Raw genomic sequence first — 17,767 nt, forward strand, 5'->3', positions numbered from 1 at the left:
AGAGCCTAATGCTTTTATATATGACATCCCATAACAAACATGACAATGCCATAAGATGTAATTATTTCCATTTTACAGAAGAGGCAACTAACGCTCAGAAAGGATTGCTAAGTCGCCCAAGTTCGTATGGGTAGTAAGTGGAAGAGCCAGGGTGCAAACCCAGGTCTGCAAGTCTCCATCTTTCTGGAGAGCCAAAGATGGGGAGTTCAGGTAGGCTGGATGGTCTTTGTGAGAATGTGTATCGGGGCTTTCATCCATTCCTTCCTATTAAAGCCTAGGAGGTCAAGGTTACCCATAGCAACCAAATCCAATGGTCCTTCGCTGTCTTCATCAACCTCACACCACAGTTGATTCAGCTGACTACCCTTTCGCTCTTGCACCTGTCTTCTTTAGCACCTGCAGCACCACACTTATTGCTTCTCCTCCCCAGTGGTTGCTCCTCCACAGTGTCCTTTGCCAGCTGCTTCTCTGCTCAACCCCTAAACCTTGAGTGCCCCCGAGTTAATCCTCAAGCAATTCACTTTTCCTCTTTTCTCCGTGGATGAACTTTTCAAGTGCCGTGACAAGTATCGTCATAAATAGACAGATGATATCCATGTTCTGAAATTTATCCACATAATTGCCTACGAATTATCAGTCTTGTTTGCTTCTTTTTTCCCATATGCCCTACATCCAATCTATTAATAAGTCCAGTTGGTTCTCTCACCAAAATAAATTCTAAATCTGTTCACAACCTTCTGTGTCTGCTGTGCTCAAGCTACCGTCATTTCTCATTTGGAATGAAGCATGAGCCTTGAGCTTTCATCCCCATGCCCCATCTTTTCTCCACAAAGTGATCTTGAAAAAATAGCCCATGGTGAGAAACTGAAACGAGCTCTTCCCCCGGTCCCTCTTTCAGCCTTGCACATGGCCAGACCCCCACTAGCTCAGTGTGAGTGAGGAAAGATGGTGACCAGTGAGATGAGTTGGGCCCTGATTATGCGGTGCTTTTGAAGCTAGGCACCAGACCCTCTAGGGACATTCATCAAGTGACATGGGATGGACACAGAAGCATGTGTACAATCCACAGATCAAAATTACCCTCCATCGAAGGTCCCTTGCCTTCTATGGTCCCTAGCTGACAGCGATGTTCCCAATACATATCAATGTATTGAAGGAGGGAGGTGAGTACAATGGGCGATTTGTTACAACATTTTACTCAGTGGGATCTCCGGAATCTTAACGTTCCCTGGTTTCCTTTCTCCTTTGGCTAGTTGAGCTGAGAATCAAGTTGTCAAATCAACCCTAGATGGAAATCTTATTCATTCATTCTTTCAACAGATATTTATTATGTGCCTACTAAATGCCGAGTACCATTCTAGGTGTTTGGGATACATCCACAAACAGAACAAAAATCCCCGCCCTCAAGGAGCTTATACTCTAGCAGAGGAGAGAGACAATACACAATAGCATAATAAATACATCCTCTAGTGAGAATGAAAGTTATAAGCATTACAGGAAAAAATGAAAAAGGAAAGGAGGATGTAGGGAGAGCTAGGGCAGGGGTGGATGAGTGGGCATTGGGCCATCAGGGTAGCCTTCAATGAGGAGGTCAGAACTGCCCAGAGACTTGAGGTGAAGGGAGGTCCATGTGAATACATGGAGGAGGAGCCTTCCAGGCAGCGTGAACAGCCAGTGCAAAGCCTTGAACTGGGAATGTGTCCACTATGTCTGAGGAACAGCAGGGAGGCCAATCTGGCTGCAATGAGGGAGGAAGAGAGAAGCAGGAGATGAGGTCAGAAAGGCAATGGCGCCAGGTCTCTAGGACCTGGAAAGGCATTTTAGGGGCTCTGGATTTCACACTGAGATGGGAGCCATTGGTGGTGGTGGTGGGGAGGGTCAGCGAGCAGAGGAGTGACATGAACTAACGGATGTTTTAAAAAGCTCACCCTGGCTGCTGGGAGCAGAGAACAAGAGCAGCAGTGAGGAGACTGATTCAGAGATGATTTCAATAGCCAGGTGAGAAATGATGGTGGCTTAGGCCAGGTGATAACAGTGAAGGTGGTGCTCCCTTTGATTCTGAACATATTGTGGGCAATTTGGCCATCATTAACTCTCTCATGTCTGGCTGCAGTGAGACAAACAGCCCAGCCCATCAGACTCCTGCTTGTTGCTCTTGGTTCCGATTTTTCAGCCTAAGATTTCGCCGCAACACAGCCTGAGCCAACTGTACATCTAAGGCTATGAAGGCAGCCTTACTGTAGGACTGACAGGCACGGGATGCTGTGCAACCTAGCTGCCCAGGTTTCTCCCCACACACACCCGCCGGCTTACCTCCTTCTGGGGACTGAACGAAACTGATGAACTCCTGACAGAGAATGTAATGGAAACACAAGTTGGTTTTACAGAAGAAAGGTAACTGGTATTTTTCCAACCAGGTCAATAATCCTTTGTACTTTACAATCTAGAGTCCAAACAAACAAGGAACAGAAAAGAGAAATGGAACTGAATCGCTAAGAAATGCAGCTTAGCAAGGGCAATAAATAACCTCATGCTTGTAGTATTTGGCCCAGAGGAGAGGTGTGTTGATTAAAAATAGTATCTAAGGGAAGCAGAGACTGGGGTTGAGGTTCTCAAAGGACTGATTGGTAGGAAAGGAAAGGCTTGTTTTCTCATCAGAAAAATCTTTCTTATTCCTGGGTGAGGTTGTTTAAGAAAAGGTCAAAGTAAAAAAAAAAAAATCTAAGTTTTGCTTGAGAGAAGAGAAGCAGGAGAGATTTTGGTCTGTTGTGTCAAGTCATAACTCTACTCAACTTGCTTCTTTGTAAGCACACTTACAATTTCTCACAAGCTCTCAACCCATATCACCAGCACAACGTGTACAAAAACACACAAACACTCACACATAACATCATTTAGAATACGGGATGGATCCCTGAAGGATGTAACTACCAGAGAAAAGAAAAGAAAAGAAAATTTTAAGTCTTGGGGTTCTCCTAAGGAAACCAAATATAAGAATCAAGTGGAGTGTCTTTCTCAGCTCTCCAGATCCCAGAGAATAATAAAACCTTGTTGTGAGCATGGCTGAGTGATCTTTCTGATGCCACATGTCACAGGTAGGGCATGAGGAAGCCATTGGTGAGTCCAAGGTCTACAGAGTGGAAAAGGAGAACAGGAAGGGGGGAAAAGGAGAAAAGAAAGACAGTGAACAAGGACAAGGAAAAAACATATAAAGAGAAAAAAAGATTGGGAGAAAGATAGGTCTCATGGTCAAGCAGTCACTAGGAACTTTCGAGTGTCATCTTGACTTGAGCTACACCTTACAATGCGAATAATTGCTATGTGGCCCATGGGCTGCACTGCCTATCTCACACCCATGGCAAGCATCGCAAACCAATTCCCAGACTCTTTCTGGCTTAGGTGTGGCCTCAGAGTTCTTCTCAACACAGTCCTCCAAGCATCTCCTACCCAACGACCACAGTGGACATGAGAGGTTAATCCCTTTTGCTAACCATGGACTAAAATATAGAGGAAAGAACTCACCAGCAATTGCTTGCCCAAGTGGTAAAAATGCAAAAAGCAGAAATGTCTACCTGGCTTGATGCTGTTTGTCCTACTTACCTGCTTTACAGTTTCTTCCATAGTCACCCTCAGGAGCTCCTATCCCTCTCCCTGTCCGAATCCACACATCAAATTCAGCTGCCTCTTCCCCCATCCCAGACCATACACCATTCAAGAATCACACTCACCAAGTCATGGGGTATTTCTGGCCACAAGCTCCACTATGAATTTTCAAGAGTGTAAAATGGTGTCTGACCAAAGACCTGCAAAAGAAAGCTAAGAAACAGCCAAAGGGGTCTAGAGTTTCTCTTCATGAAAATGTCACAGTCCATCTGCAGCCACAGGCGAAGAGAGGTTCCATTGCTTTCCTATATCAAGGGACATTAATTCTTAACTTTATTGCACTGAATCAACTTGCTTTGTGCAAAACAACCAAGAAAGATTAAACTGCAAGATTCATTTACCTTTTGGCTCCATCCTGCCCCGACCTGGGAGTTATCTTGCCTGTGTGCAAAGGCCAAAGCTCATGACATTAAAAGGTATTTATTTTGTGTATTGCATTATTCATTTCTACAGGACTTAGAAAGAGCAAAGGCTTAAAGCCTCTTCATAAAGAGAAATACCTTTGGATTTGCCTAAATTCTTTAACTGGAGAAAGTAGAGAGAACAGAGGATGTGAGGATTAAAGGTACAAACTACTTAGGGGGGCATTAAGAGTGTCCAAAATTGATAGAAAATTCTGGGCTACTGTCCTCTTTTGTCAAGGAGAAGGGTCTGTGACCTAGGCAGTTTTGAGACTAATGTGAAAGGGCTTCTATGTTTACAGGTAGCTATGCTTAGCAGTCTCACTGTAGGCATCAAAATATCTCAAAGTGCCCCCAAAGTATTTGTGATAAACCAGAGGGGCTAAAGTGAACTCTCAGCACATCACGTCATTCTGACCATCTCCCCGAGACCGGCAGCCCCAAACTTTTGTCAGTCTGCGGCCCCCTCCATCTCTTCCCTTTGTCCTTGGCTGTATCGATGGAAGGTGATGGTGTTGCCTACACTTCGCAAATATCGGTCTATGAAGGAGACTCAATCCTTAGTGACCCCTCCCTGCTCTGCACTCGGTGTTGGACAAGACACGCCCTGCCTGGCGTGTGAAGTTACCTTTATGGGATGTGCGGTGGGACTGTGAAATCGTGAGATTTTGTGGGAGTAGTGCGTGGGAGCATTTTCACCATGTGACATTTGTGCCATTCAGGGCTGGAGGCTGATGTGGAAAACACACCAGGCCTGGAGCCACAGGACCTGGTCACTCTAGGACTGCCCCAGATTTGCCAAGTGATCTTAGGCAAGTCATTTAACTTCTGAGACCCATCTGTAAGGAGGGAGTGATGTCGACCTGACAGGGTGATTATGGACATTAAATGGTAGAAATTTGTAAATTGACAGCAGCACTCAACATGAAATACCACTTTCTTCCTAAATAGACCACAGCGACCTAAATGGCCAGGACATTCTCAGGATTCTACTTCCCACATTGCGTTCGCCATTTCTATAACATTATTGCGGGCTGCATAATTAAGTTGACAAACTGATTAGCTAAAATGCCTTAAGGTTACTTCTGAAACCTTTCATTAAGACAGTGGCAGATGCTAGAGTATGAGTGCGGATCACCCCCAAACACCTGCTCTTCGAGGCCTTTTCCTCCTTCCCTTTTTTACCATGTCGCTGGTACCACCATCCTCCCAGGCACCCACGCCTGCTACCCTGATCCCTCTCTTCTTGTTACCACTTCTCTCTGACATTCAGAGTGATAGGTCCTGCGTTTCGCTTTGTGAAAAATCTCTCCTATTTATCCATCCTCTTCATCATTTTGCCTTTAGACTCTCATCGCCTCTCACCTAGGCTCTTGAAACAATCTCCTGACTAGTTTCCCTGTCTCCACTGTGGCCCCCTGACAGCGCTATCCATGGCCAGACTTCTGCAGAAATAATTTTCCTAGATGAAAGTCTGATCATGTCACTCCTTTACCTAAACCTCTGATGATTTTCTGTTGCCCTCAGAATGATGTCCAAACTCCTAAGCTCGGCCTACGCACTCTCGGAGGCCTGGCTGTGCAGCCTCATCTCTTGCTATGTCTGCCTCTCACAACTTTTTCTTCAGCCTTAGAGGTTCCCCCAAGGTGCCATAGGACTGTATTCCGTGGTGCCTTTACTTACTCTGTCCTGTCCCTAAGGCCTCTGCTTCTCTTGATACTCAACCCCCCAGTCTTTTCCTCTTGCTTCTTTATCCACCCTTCCCTCCCCATCTTCGTCCCCAGACCATTGTCAAATAACTAGTCTTCTTTCCAGGCTTGGCTTGTGTGACCTCTTCACTGGCACCTTTCTGACTCTTCCAGGTAGGAGTGGCCTCTTCCTCCAATATACCCCACTGCCTCCTAGAGACTTCAGTCATGTCACTCACAACCATTTGCGCACTGGCCTTAAACACTGGTCTCTCACGTTAGACTGGAATTCCTTGAAGACACAGATGGTATCATTAATATCTGTGTCCCCAGGACTAAGCTCAGCGTCTAGCACAAAGTGCCACCCAATAGGTGTTTGTGGAATAATAGTGTTTTTCCTAGTTTTGTGAAATTTCACCTTTTCACAGGCAGCATCCATGGAAAAAGGTGCACTGAGATGAGCAACTATTTATAAGGCACCAGCGCTCAGATGCAACCAAATATTTAAACCAAAAAAGAAGCAGGATTAGTGTAGGTTTGCTTTGAAGAATATTTTGATATTTGAGGTTTGTTTTAGTTGCATAGATTGAGAAGATATATAAATTTGGTTTCAGTTAACAACTCAGCAATTGCTATCTGCCAAACACCGGGTGAAGGGAGTAGAGCAGAATGAATAATCCATTGTCCTTCTGGAGGAATTCACAACTTCACAATCCAGTGGGGCAGATACACACATATAACACAAGAAAGTTGCAAAGTGCCAAGGGGCACAGAGGCAGGGGGAAATAAGTTCCTATTGGGAGGACCTAGGAACTCCTTAAGCAGAGCAGGATTTAACTAGAGATCTGAAAAATGGTTAAGAGTTTGGTGGGTGAAACTATGGAAACTAAGAACACAGCCAAGGAGAAGCATAGAGGTGGGAGAATGCCAGGTGTGCTTTGCAAGGGTAGAGCGGCCATCACTGCAGCACTGGGTACCAGCAAAGGGTGTGATGAAAGATAACTGTGTACAGGCAAAGGTGATCAAGGAGGCTGGGGATTTAGGATTTCATTATATCAGTAACTGGAACTCCTGGAGATTTTAGAGGATTTTCTACTTCATATTTATTTGCTCAAATTGAAATAGTTTTGATTTGGTAAGAAGTTTATTTTTTAAAAAATGCTGGAGAGGGTGTGGAGAAAAGGGAACCCTCTTGCACTGTTGGTTGGAATGTAAATTGATATAGCCATTATGAGGAACAGTATGGAGGTTCCTTAAAAAACTAAAAATAGAATTACCATATAACACAGCAATCCCACTACTGGGCATATACTCAGAGGAAACCATAATTCAAAAAGACACATGCACCCCATGTTCATTGTAGCACTATTTACAATAGCCAGGTCATGGAAGCAACCTAAATGCCCATTGACAGACAAATGCATAAAATAGATGTGGTACATATATACAATGGAATATTACTCAGCCATAAAAAGGAATGCAATTTTGGGTCATTTGTAGAGACGTGGATGAATCTAGAGACTGTCATACAGAGTGAAGTAAGTCAGAAATAGAAAAAAAAATATCATATAGTAACGCATATATATGGAACCTAGAAAAATGGTACAGATGAACCTGTTTGCAGGGCAGAAATAGAGACACAGATGTAGAGAACAAACGTATAGACACCAAGGGGGAAAAGTTGGCTGGGGGTGGTGGTGGTGGTGGTGGGATGAATTGGGAGATTGGGATTGACATATATAGACTGATGTGTATAAAATGGAAAACTAATAATAACCTGCTGTATAAAAAATAAATAAAATTTTAGAAAAAGGCACTTAGCTCAGTAAGAGTCACTATTCAGCTGTTGTTGAAACATTTGGATTTAAGTCTGAGAATGCTTACTGGGAGAGAAAGAAATGTGTTGAAAAAATCAGCAAAGGTTTCATCCTCTAGCAGAATTATAAGACTTGTAGAACCAATTATCTCTATATGGGGAGAAAAAAAACCTCTCATAAGCAGGATTGCATTTAGGATGGGAATATTAAGCAATAGAACAGATCATTTTACAAGGGTAAATCTCAGCATGACGATGGCTTTTAGGGTCATCTAACTCAATTTCTCCCCTCTCCAGGACCCTCGTCTGCAACATCGCTCTGCTTAAACACTCCCAGCTGTGGGGAGCTCCCCACCTCACAGGACTGCCCATTCCATTTATGCAGAGAGAAAATAGTTTCATAAGATCTTTCCTACTGTGAACTGCCTTCCTTTATCTTCTTTCTGTTTGTTGAAACTCTGCCCTCTGAAGCTTGATTGAATTCATCTAAGTCCTCTTTTAATGGACAGAGATCCCATATTTACAAAGTCATTACAACCTTCTGCCTACCTCCACCCCCTCTGGCTAGTCACTAAGCATTTCTTCAATTATTCATCACATGACCTCCTTTCCATCTGGTTCTCTTCTCCTTGGCTAGAGGGGCACCCACAACTCAAGCATTCCACATCCTTCTCAGGGAGGAGCATAAGACAACCATTACCCATGTTCTATGTTATATTAGCATGGTCGGAAACGGGGTTAGCTTTTCTCACGTTACACTATTAACTCCACCATCTTTAATATATGCAGTCACTTTTCAGAAACCAAGTCAAATTTCATCTTGTAGGTTTGGGCCCAACATTAAAGCCCCAAAAGAGGTTTTTTGAATATATCGGTAATGGAACATATTTATTATTTCTCTCAAGCTTGATCATTGTGCTGCCCAAGTTAATCTCAGGAAATAAGTGTTGACTGTCTCAAAGTCAAGCATAGAGACCACAGGTGGACCAGCTGGTCTCTCTAAGTTTACTCTAATTCACTGTATCTGCTTTTTAGTGTATAATGTCAACTCTTGAATAGTAATTTAATTGTTCTATCAAGGGCCCAGCATTTTCCCATCATACCTAAAGTGTATAATGAAAGACTTACAGGGCTTCCATGGTGGCACAGTGGTTAAGAATCTGCCTGTCAATGCAGGGGACATGGGTTTGAGCCCTGGTCCGGGAAGATGCCACATGCCGTGGAACAACTAAGCCTGTGCACCACAACTGCTGAGCCTGTGCTCTAGAGCCTGTGAGCCACAACTACTGAGCCTGCGTGCCACAACTACTGAAGCCCGTGCGCCTAGAGCCCGTGCTCTGCAACAAGACAAACCACTGTACTGAGAAGCCCACACACTGCAACAAAGAGTAGCCCGTGCTCGCCACAACTAGAGAAAGCCTGCACAGCAACAAAGACCCAACACAGCCCAAAATAAATAAATAAATTTATTTAAAAAACCCCAAAACACTTATAAAATGAGAAACCTAAATATTATACACTAGTCCTATCTCTCAGTCCAGCTAAATGTCTGGTGAGAAGAGTATGTGCCACTCCTCTAGGGTGAAGTAATAACAAAAGAAAACTAAACAATCCCTTTCATTATTTTTCCTAATGACACTTTGGTGGTTATTGTCTTCTTATAATAGAAACAGAAATAGAAACCCAGACAATCAAACACTATTACAACAGAACTGATGCCAGTTCCTGCCCTCTGCTCCATAGATGTCTTTTTTTTTCGGTACCTAGTGTTGTAAACATTTATGTGTTTTTTTCTGTCTTCCTCCTCAGCCTTCTGCTCATCTTTTTATGAGAATTCCCTGATTCTTTTTTTTTAACATCTTTATTGGAGTATAGTTGCTTTACAATGATGTGTCAGTTTCTGCTTCATAACAAAGCGAATCAGTTATACATGTACATATGTCCCCATATCTCTTTCCTCTTGCATCTCCCTCCCTCCCACCCTCCCTATTCCACCCTTCTAGGTGGTCACAAAACACCAAACTGATCTCCCTGTGCTATGCGGCTGCTTCCCGCTAGCTATCTATTTTACATTTGGTAGTGTATATATGTCCATGCCACTTTGTCCCAGCTTACCCTTCCCCCTGCCCATATCCTCAAGTCTGTTCTCTAGTAGGTCTGCATCTTTATTCCCGTCTTGCCCCTAGGTTCTTCATGACCATATTTTTTCCTTTTTTTTTTTTAGATTCTATATATATGTGTTAGCATATGGTATTTGTTTTTCTCTTTCTTACTGACTTCACTCTGTATGACAGTCTCTAGATCCAACCACGTCTCAACAAATGACCCAGTTTCATTTCTTTTCATCACTGAGTAATATTCCATTGTATATATGTATCAAAACTTCTTTATCCATTTGTCTGTCGATGGGCATTTAGGTTGCTTTCATGACCTGGCTATTGTAAATAGTGCTGCAATGAATATTGGGGTGCATGTGTCTTTTTGAGTTATGGTTTTCTCTGGGTATATACCCAGTAGTGGGATTGCTGGATCATATGGTAATTCTATTTTTAGTTTTTTAAGGAACCTCCATACTGTTCTCCATAGTGGCTGTATCAATTTACATTCCCACCAACAGTGCAAGAGGGTTCTGTTTTCTTAACAGCCTCTCCAGCATTTATTGTTTATAGATTTTTTGATGATGGCCATTCTGACTGGTGTGAGATGATATCTCATTGTAGTTTTCATTTGCATTTCTCTAATGATTAATGATGTTGAGCATTCTTTCATGTGCTTGTTGGCAATCTTTATATCTTCTTTGGAGAAATGTCTATTTAGGTCTTCTGCCCATTTTTGGATTGGTTTGTTTGCTTTTTTGATATTGAGCTGCATGAGCTGCTTGTAAATTTTGGAGATTAATTCTTTGTCAGTTGCTTCATTTGCAAATATTTTCTCCCATTCTGAGGGTTGTCTTTTCATCTTGTATATGGTTTCCTTTGTTGTGCAAAAGATTTCAAGTTTCATTAGGTCCCATTTGTTTGTTTTTGTTTTTATTTCCATTTCTCCAGGAGGTGGGTCAAAAAGCATCTTGCTGTGATTTATGTCACAGAGTGTTTTGCCTATGTTTTCCTCTAAGAGTTTGATAGTGTCTGGCCTTACATTTAGGTCTTTAATCCATTTTGAGTTTATTTTTGTATACGGTGTTAGGGAGTGCTCCAATTTCATTCTTTTACATGTAGCTATCCAGCTTCCCCAGCACCACTTATTGAACAGGCTGTCTTTTCTCCGCTGTATACTCTTGCCTCCTTTATCAAAGATAAGGTGACCATATGTGCGTGGGTTTATCTCTGGGCTTTCTATCCTGTTCCATCGAACTATATTTCTGTTTTTGTGCCAGTACCATACTGTCTTGATTATTGTAGCTTTGTAGTATAGTCTGAAATCAGGGCGCCTGATTCCTCCAGCTCTGTTTTTCGTTCTCAAGATTGCTTTGGCTCTTTGGAGTCTTTTGCGTTTCCATACAAATTGTGAAATTTTTTGTTCTAGTTTTGTAAAAAATGCCAGTGGTAGTTTGACAGGGATTGCATTGAATCTGTAGATTGTTTTGGGTAGTCATTTTCACAATGTTGATTCTTCCAATCCAAGAACATGGTATATCTCTGCATCTATTTGTATCATCTTTAATTTTCTGCATACAGGTCTTTTGTCTCCTTAGGTAGGTTTATTCCTAGATATTTTATTCTTTTTGTTGCAATGGTAAATGTGAGTGTTTTCTTAATTTCACTTTCAGATTTTTCGTCGTTAGTGTATAGGAATGTAAGAGATTTCTGTGCATTAATTTTGTATTCTGCTACTTTACCAAATTCATTGATTAGCTCTAGTAGTTTTCTGGTATCAGCTTTAGAATTCTCTATGTATAGTATCATGTCATCTGCAAGCAGTGACAGCTTTACTTCTTTTCCGATTTGGATTCCTTTTATTTCTTTTTCTTCACTGATTGCTGTGGTTAAAACTTCCAAAACTATGTTGAATAATAGTGGCGAGAGTGGGCAAGCTTGTCTTGTTCCTGATCTTAGTGGGAATGGTTTCAATTTTTCACCATTGAGGACGATGTTGGCTATTGGTTTGTCATATATGGCCTTTATTATGTTGAGGAAAGTTCCCTTTATGCCACTTTCTGGAGGGTTTTTATCATAAATGGGTGTTGAATTTTGTCGAAAGCTTTCTCTGCATCTATTGAGATGATCATATGGCTTTTCTCCTTCAATTTGTTAATATGGCTTATCACATTGATTGATCTGCATATATTGAAGAATCCTTGCATTCCTGTAATAATCCCCACGTGGTCATGGTGTATGATCCTTTTAAAGTGCCATTGGATTCTGTTTGCTAGTATTTTGTTGAGGATTTTTGCATCTATGTTCATCAGCGATATTGGCCTGTAGTTTTCTTTCTTAGTGACATCTTTGTCTGGTTTTGGTATCAGGGTGATGGTGGCCTCATAGAATGAGTTCGGGAGTGTTCTTCCCTCTGCTATATTTTGGAAGAGTTTGAGAAGGATAGGTGTTAGCTCTTCTCTAAATGTTTGATAGAATTCGCCTGTGAAGGCATCTGGTCCTGGGCTTTTGTTTGTTGGAAGATTTTTAATCACAGTTTCAATTTCAGTGCCTGTGATTGGTCTGTTCATGTTTTCTATTGCTTCCTGGTTCAGTCTTGGAAGGTTGTGCATTTCTAAGAATTTGTCCATTTCTTCCAGGTAGTCCATATTATTGGCATATAGTTGCTTGTAGTCATCTCTCATGATCCTTTGTTATTTCTGCAGTGTCAGTTGTTACTTCTCCTTTTTCATTTCTAATTGTATTGATTTGAGTCTTCTCCCTTTTATTCTAGATGAGTCTGGCTAATGGTTTATCAATTTTGTTTATCTTTGCAAAGTACCAGCTTTTAGTTTTATTGATCTTTGCTGTGTTTCCTTCATTTCTTTTTCATTTATTTTGGATCTGATCTTTATGATTTCTTTCCTTCTGCTAACTGTGGGGTTTTTCTGTTTTTCTTTCTCTAATTGCTTTAGCTGTAAGTTTAGGTGGAAATAGAAACAAAAATAAACAAATGGGACCTAATGAAACTTAAAAGCTTTTGCACAGCAAAGGAAACCATAAACAAGATAAAAAGACAACCCTTTGAATGGGAGAAAATATTTGCAAATGAAGCAACTGACAAAGGGTTAATTTCCAAAATTTACAAGCTGCTCATGAAGCTCAATATCAAAAAAATAAACAAACCAATCCAAAAATGGGCAGAAGACCTAAACAGACATTTCTCCAAAGAAGATATACAGACTGCCAACAAACACATGAAAGGATGCTCAACATCACTAATCACTAATTAGAGAAATGCAAATCAAAACTACCTGTCAGAATGGCCATCAACAAAAATCTACAAACAATAAATGCTGGAGAGGGTGTGGAGAAAAGGAAACCCTCTTGCACTGTTGGTGGGAATGTAAATTGATATAGCCACTATGGAGAACAGTATGGAGGTTCCTTAAGAAACTAAAAATAGAACTACCAGATGACCCAGCAATCCCACTACTGGGCATATACCCTGAGAAAACCATATTTCAAAAAGATTCAGGTACCACAATGTTCATTGCAGCTTTATTTACAATACCCAGGGCATGGAAGCAACCTAAGTGTCCATCGACAGATGAATGGATAAAGAAGATGTGGCACATATATACAATGGAATATTACTCAGCCATAAAAAGAAACGAAATTGAGTTATTTGTAGTGAGGTGGATGGACCTAGAGTCAGTCCTACAGAGTAAAGTAAGTCAGAAAGAGAAAAACAAATACCATATGCTAACATATATAAAAAATGGAACCTAAGGAAAAAAAAAAAGGTTCTGAAGAACCTAGGGGCAGGACAGGAATAAAGATGCAGATGTAGAGAATGGACTTGAGGACACGAGAAGGGGGAAGGGTAAGCTGGGACGAAGTAAGAGAATGGCATGGGCATATACACAGTACCAAATGTAAAATAGCTAGTTAGTGGGAAGCAGCCACATAGCACAGGGAGATCAGCTCACTGCTTTGTGACCACCAAGAGGGGTGGGATAGGGAGGGTGGGAGGGAGATAAAAGAGGGAGGAGGTATGGGGATATATGTATATGTATAACTGATTCACTTTGTTATAAAGCAGAAACTAACACACCATTGTAAAGCAATTATACTCCAATAAAGATGTTAAAAAAATAAAAATAAAAGCATAGTGTCTTAAGGAATGTGGGTATATATGAGTGCTGTATAGACCACTCTTCTAGGAAGAGAACTAAAAGAATTTCCTTTGTTATGATCTCTATTTTCCAAAGGAAGTGATAATCTAAGGAATAAAAGGTGATTATTAAACTATTCAGAGCTTCACCCTGAATTGTCTTAAGGTGTGTGCATGTGTGTGTGTTACCCTGATTAATGAATGAGGTAATTGATGATTGAAGAAGCATGGTAGGCTACAAACTCATCTTGGAACACATGAAACATCAAGACACACATGCAAGTATATTGTACTTTTAAAAAAGTGTGTGCTATTTTGTGTATGTTGTTTTTTGTACAATAAAATGCTTAAATTTTGTTTTGCATTTTAAAATCTGACATTAAATTTACAAGAGCCTTTTTAAGTTCTTAGGAGAAACTTCTTTGTTAGGTTTGTAAATCTGCCTTGTTAGGTATGTAAAGTATTTTTTAAAATCATATTTTCAGCCCATAATATGAAATGCCTAAGGAATTTTAGTTAACAAAATATAGAAGTGGTATCTGTTTAGGAAAATTTGATTTATCAAATGTATGATTTTATTGAAAAATAAGGAAAAAGTGAAAGCAATTTAAAATAAAATTACATTTAAAAGTAATTCTATATGCCAAGTTTAAAAGCTTAACAATTAGTTTATATAAATGTACCATAATATATTGAATATTGATTATAACACAGCAATTGCCAGTATTTTGTGGTTGGCACCTTGCTCCATTGGAAGAGCCCATTAATAATCTTCTACCTTTCACCTGAAATGCAAATTAACGAACTTTCCATAAAACAATTTGTGTGGTTTTTCCTTAGCCACCCTTCCTAGGGGGCAGGAACTCAAGAGTTTTCTCTGGTACCATCGAGCCATGAAATTCCATCACTGGAACTGCAGTGCTGGGCTTATGAGTACAGGAATGTATGACCTCAGAATGCCTGCCCTGAAATCCTCTAACAAACTCCTGTGTATCCCTCAAAACCCAGATCAGAATTAAATTGACATTTCATCCATGTTACACCTGTACTAGATGCTTTATTTACTCATTCACCAACTATTTATTGTATGCGTATGGGATGAGCTAAATGAACATTTTGATGATTTTTATAGAGTTGCTAAAAAACAGCCATTTTAACTCAAGCGTTTTGACACTGCTGTGTTTTTGAGACACACAAACATATATATCTATATATTTATGTATATACAGCTATCTGTATCTATATATCTATCTATATATCCATCTTTGTATCTGTGTATGTAGATCTGTACATATATACTCTATATCAATTGAATTTTATGCTTATTCATGTCCACACATCTAAGTTTAATAGGAAACAAACAGACCTTCATTATGCTTACTAGATGCTTGGAAAACACTGGCTTATGTATTTTTCTACCTTCCTCTTCATCCTTCCCTCATTTCTTTTAAAATTGATACCTCAGCACAAATGGAGAGCAAGGGCCCCTTCCTAGCTCATGCAAAGATGGTGCCCTCTGGTGGATGGTGGTAAAAATTACACCATTCTCTCCAGAATTCTGTTTGGGTTTTTTATTTTTCTTTTTTTCCCAGATTTATCTTCAGTTGATTTTACATTCCAGCGTCATTAGGATTACTGTCAGAGTGCTCATACCTACTGTGATATGAGGAATGCAGAAAGTTCCTTATCACCCAAACAGCAGCCCTGCCCATTCCACCATTCTATCAGGCCTCAGTAATGATCCTTTGTGGCTTTGAAGGTCCCTGCTGCTATTTATTATTTTACCTCAAAGGTACACATTGTGAGACATAATAATATTTTGAGGCATTAATTTACTACAAGAGATGAGCTCATCAGTATCTGATCTCAAAAGTACTCAGAAGCAAGACAGATCTGTCAAAAAGTGGCTTAGGTATCTCTTCTACCTTTGTAGAGAGAAAATACCTTAAAATAGTAATATTCTGTCTGTTCGTTTCTGCCCTTGTATATAACTTTTCTCCCATTAGTGAAAGGAATTGCCTCAAGATGAGGTCAGATTGTAATACCAAAAAATAAAGTCAATTTTTAGGTTAAAATAAATCGAAAATATGCTTTTAATACGAAGAAGAGGAGGCCTGCATGAAGTAGAAAACAGAGTTTTGTCAAATCACTAGGAACGAATATAGAGGAAAACCAGACTCCCTGCCACCCCAAACTCAAGGCACTAGAGGAGTTCGAACGAGGCCACAGGAAGGAGGAGCTGCAAGGCTGGGCAAGGCCTGAAAAGGTACCTAAGGTTGCGGGTAAGAAACAGGGTGATGGGACCCAGAGGTGACAACCAGAAACAGAGAAGAACCTCCAGGGGCAAGTGCAGAGCTCCACAGTCACCAGGAGCAAGGAGAAGCACAGAAGCTAAACTACTGTCTAGGGAATATTTTATTTCCACCCCGGGGACCATGGCTCATCTCCTGTGGACAGCATCATTACCTGATCATCCCACTGGTGCAAGGTGTAAGCCTCCCGTGGAGAGCTGCCCGCTGCTCACACACTGGACGTTCAGCACATGCATGCCAGCCTGCATCCTGAGACACTGCTGAGCCCCCTGTAAATAACACTGGGTAGTACCTCCCTCCTTTGCAATCGTCAGAATGCTCACAGATCCCCAAAACCAGAGAGTAGAGGCTCTTAACAGCCAGACAACAATTTACCCCTGCTACACCTTAACTTTTGAACAAGAAAATTAACACGGAAGAATAACGCCAGAACCAAAGGAAAAGGGTTACATCTTGTTTTCCTAGGAACTAGAAGCAAGGGGGAAACTAGAAGGATAATGGCTCTCTAGAATCCTTGTGCCAGCCTCACACTGTTCTAAGCATAAATATTTTAGCCGTGACCACAAGTAGGGAAGCTTAGATTCTCCACATCCTGGGGACAGCAAGGAGAAAGGCAGAACGGGTGGCATAAAGACATTCTTTTGCAAGATCTCAATACTTGAACTCTACCCGCACAGAATTCCATTCCCTTTGACTCGCAGCTATATAGCATTATGTGACATGGCTAAATGTCTACCTACATTAAGCCACTTTGTTACAACTTTGGAGTTTTAGGTTATCATCTATAACTCTACTTCATAGAATAGTAGTGAGGATTAAAAAGAAAAATATGCAGAATAAACAAGCCATTGGATTTTGTATTGGAGTATAATTGCTTTATAATGTTGTGTTAGTTTCTGCTGTACAATGAACTATATCAGCCACATATATATATATATCCCTTCCCTTTTGGACCTCCCTCCCCTCCCATCCCACCCATCTAGGTCATCACAGCGCACTGAGCTGAGTTCCCTGTGCTATACAGCATTTTCCCACTAGCTATCTATTTTACACATGGTACTGTATTTATGTCAAACCTAATGTCCCAATTCATCCCACCCTCTCCTTCCCCTACCCTGTGTCTACATGTCCGTTCTCTACGTCTACATTTCTATTCCTGCACTGCAAATAGGTTCATCTGTACCACTTTTCTAGATTCCACATATATGCATTAATATACGATATATGTTTTTCTCTTTCTGGCTTACTTCACTCTGTAAGACAATGTCCACCCACATCTCTACAAATGACCCAATTTCCTTTCCTTTTATGGCTGAGTAATAGTCCATTATATATATGGACCACATCTTCTTTATCCATTTGTTTATCGATGGGCATTTGAGTTGCTTCCATGACCCAGGTACTGTAAATAGTGCTGCAATGAACATCGGGGTACATGTGACTTTTTGCATTATGGTTTTCTCAGGGTATATGCCAAGTAGTGGGATTTTGGGTCATATGGTAGTTCTATTTTTAGTTTTTTTAGTAACCTCACTACTGTTCTCCACAGTAGCTGTATCAATTTACATTCCCACCAACAGTGCAAGAAGGTTCCCTTTTCTCCACACCCTCTCGGCATTTAGTTTGATGATGGCC

This window comes from Stenella coeruleoalba (genome assembly GCF_951394435.1).
Source record: "Stenella coeruleoalba genome assembly, chromosome: 1".
Classification (NCBI taxonomy): Eukaryota; Metazoa; Chordata; class Mammalia; order Artiodactyla; family Delphinidae; genus Stenella; species Stenella coeruleoalba.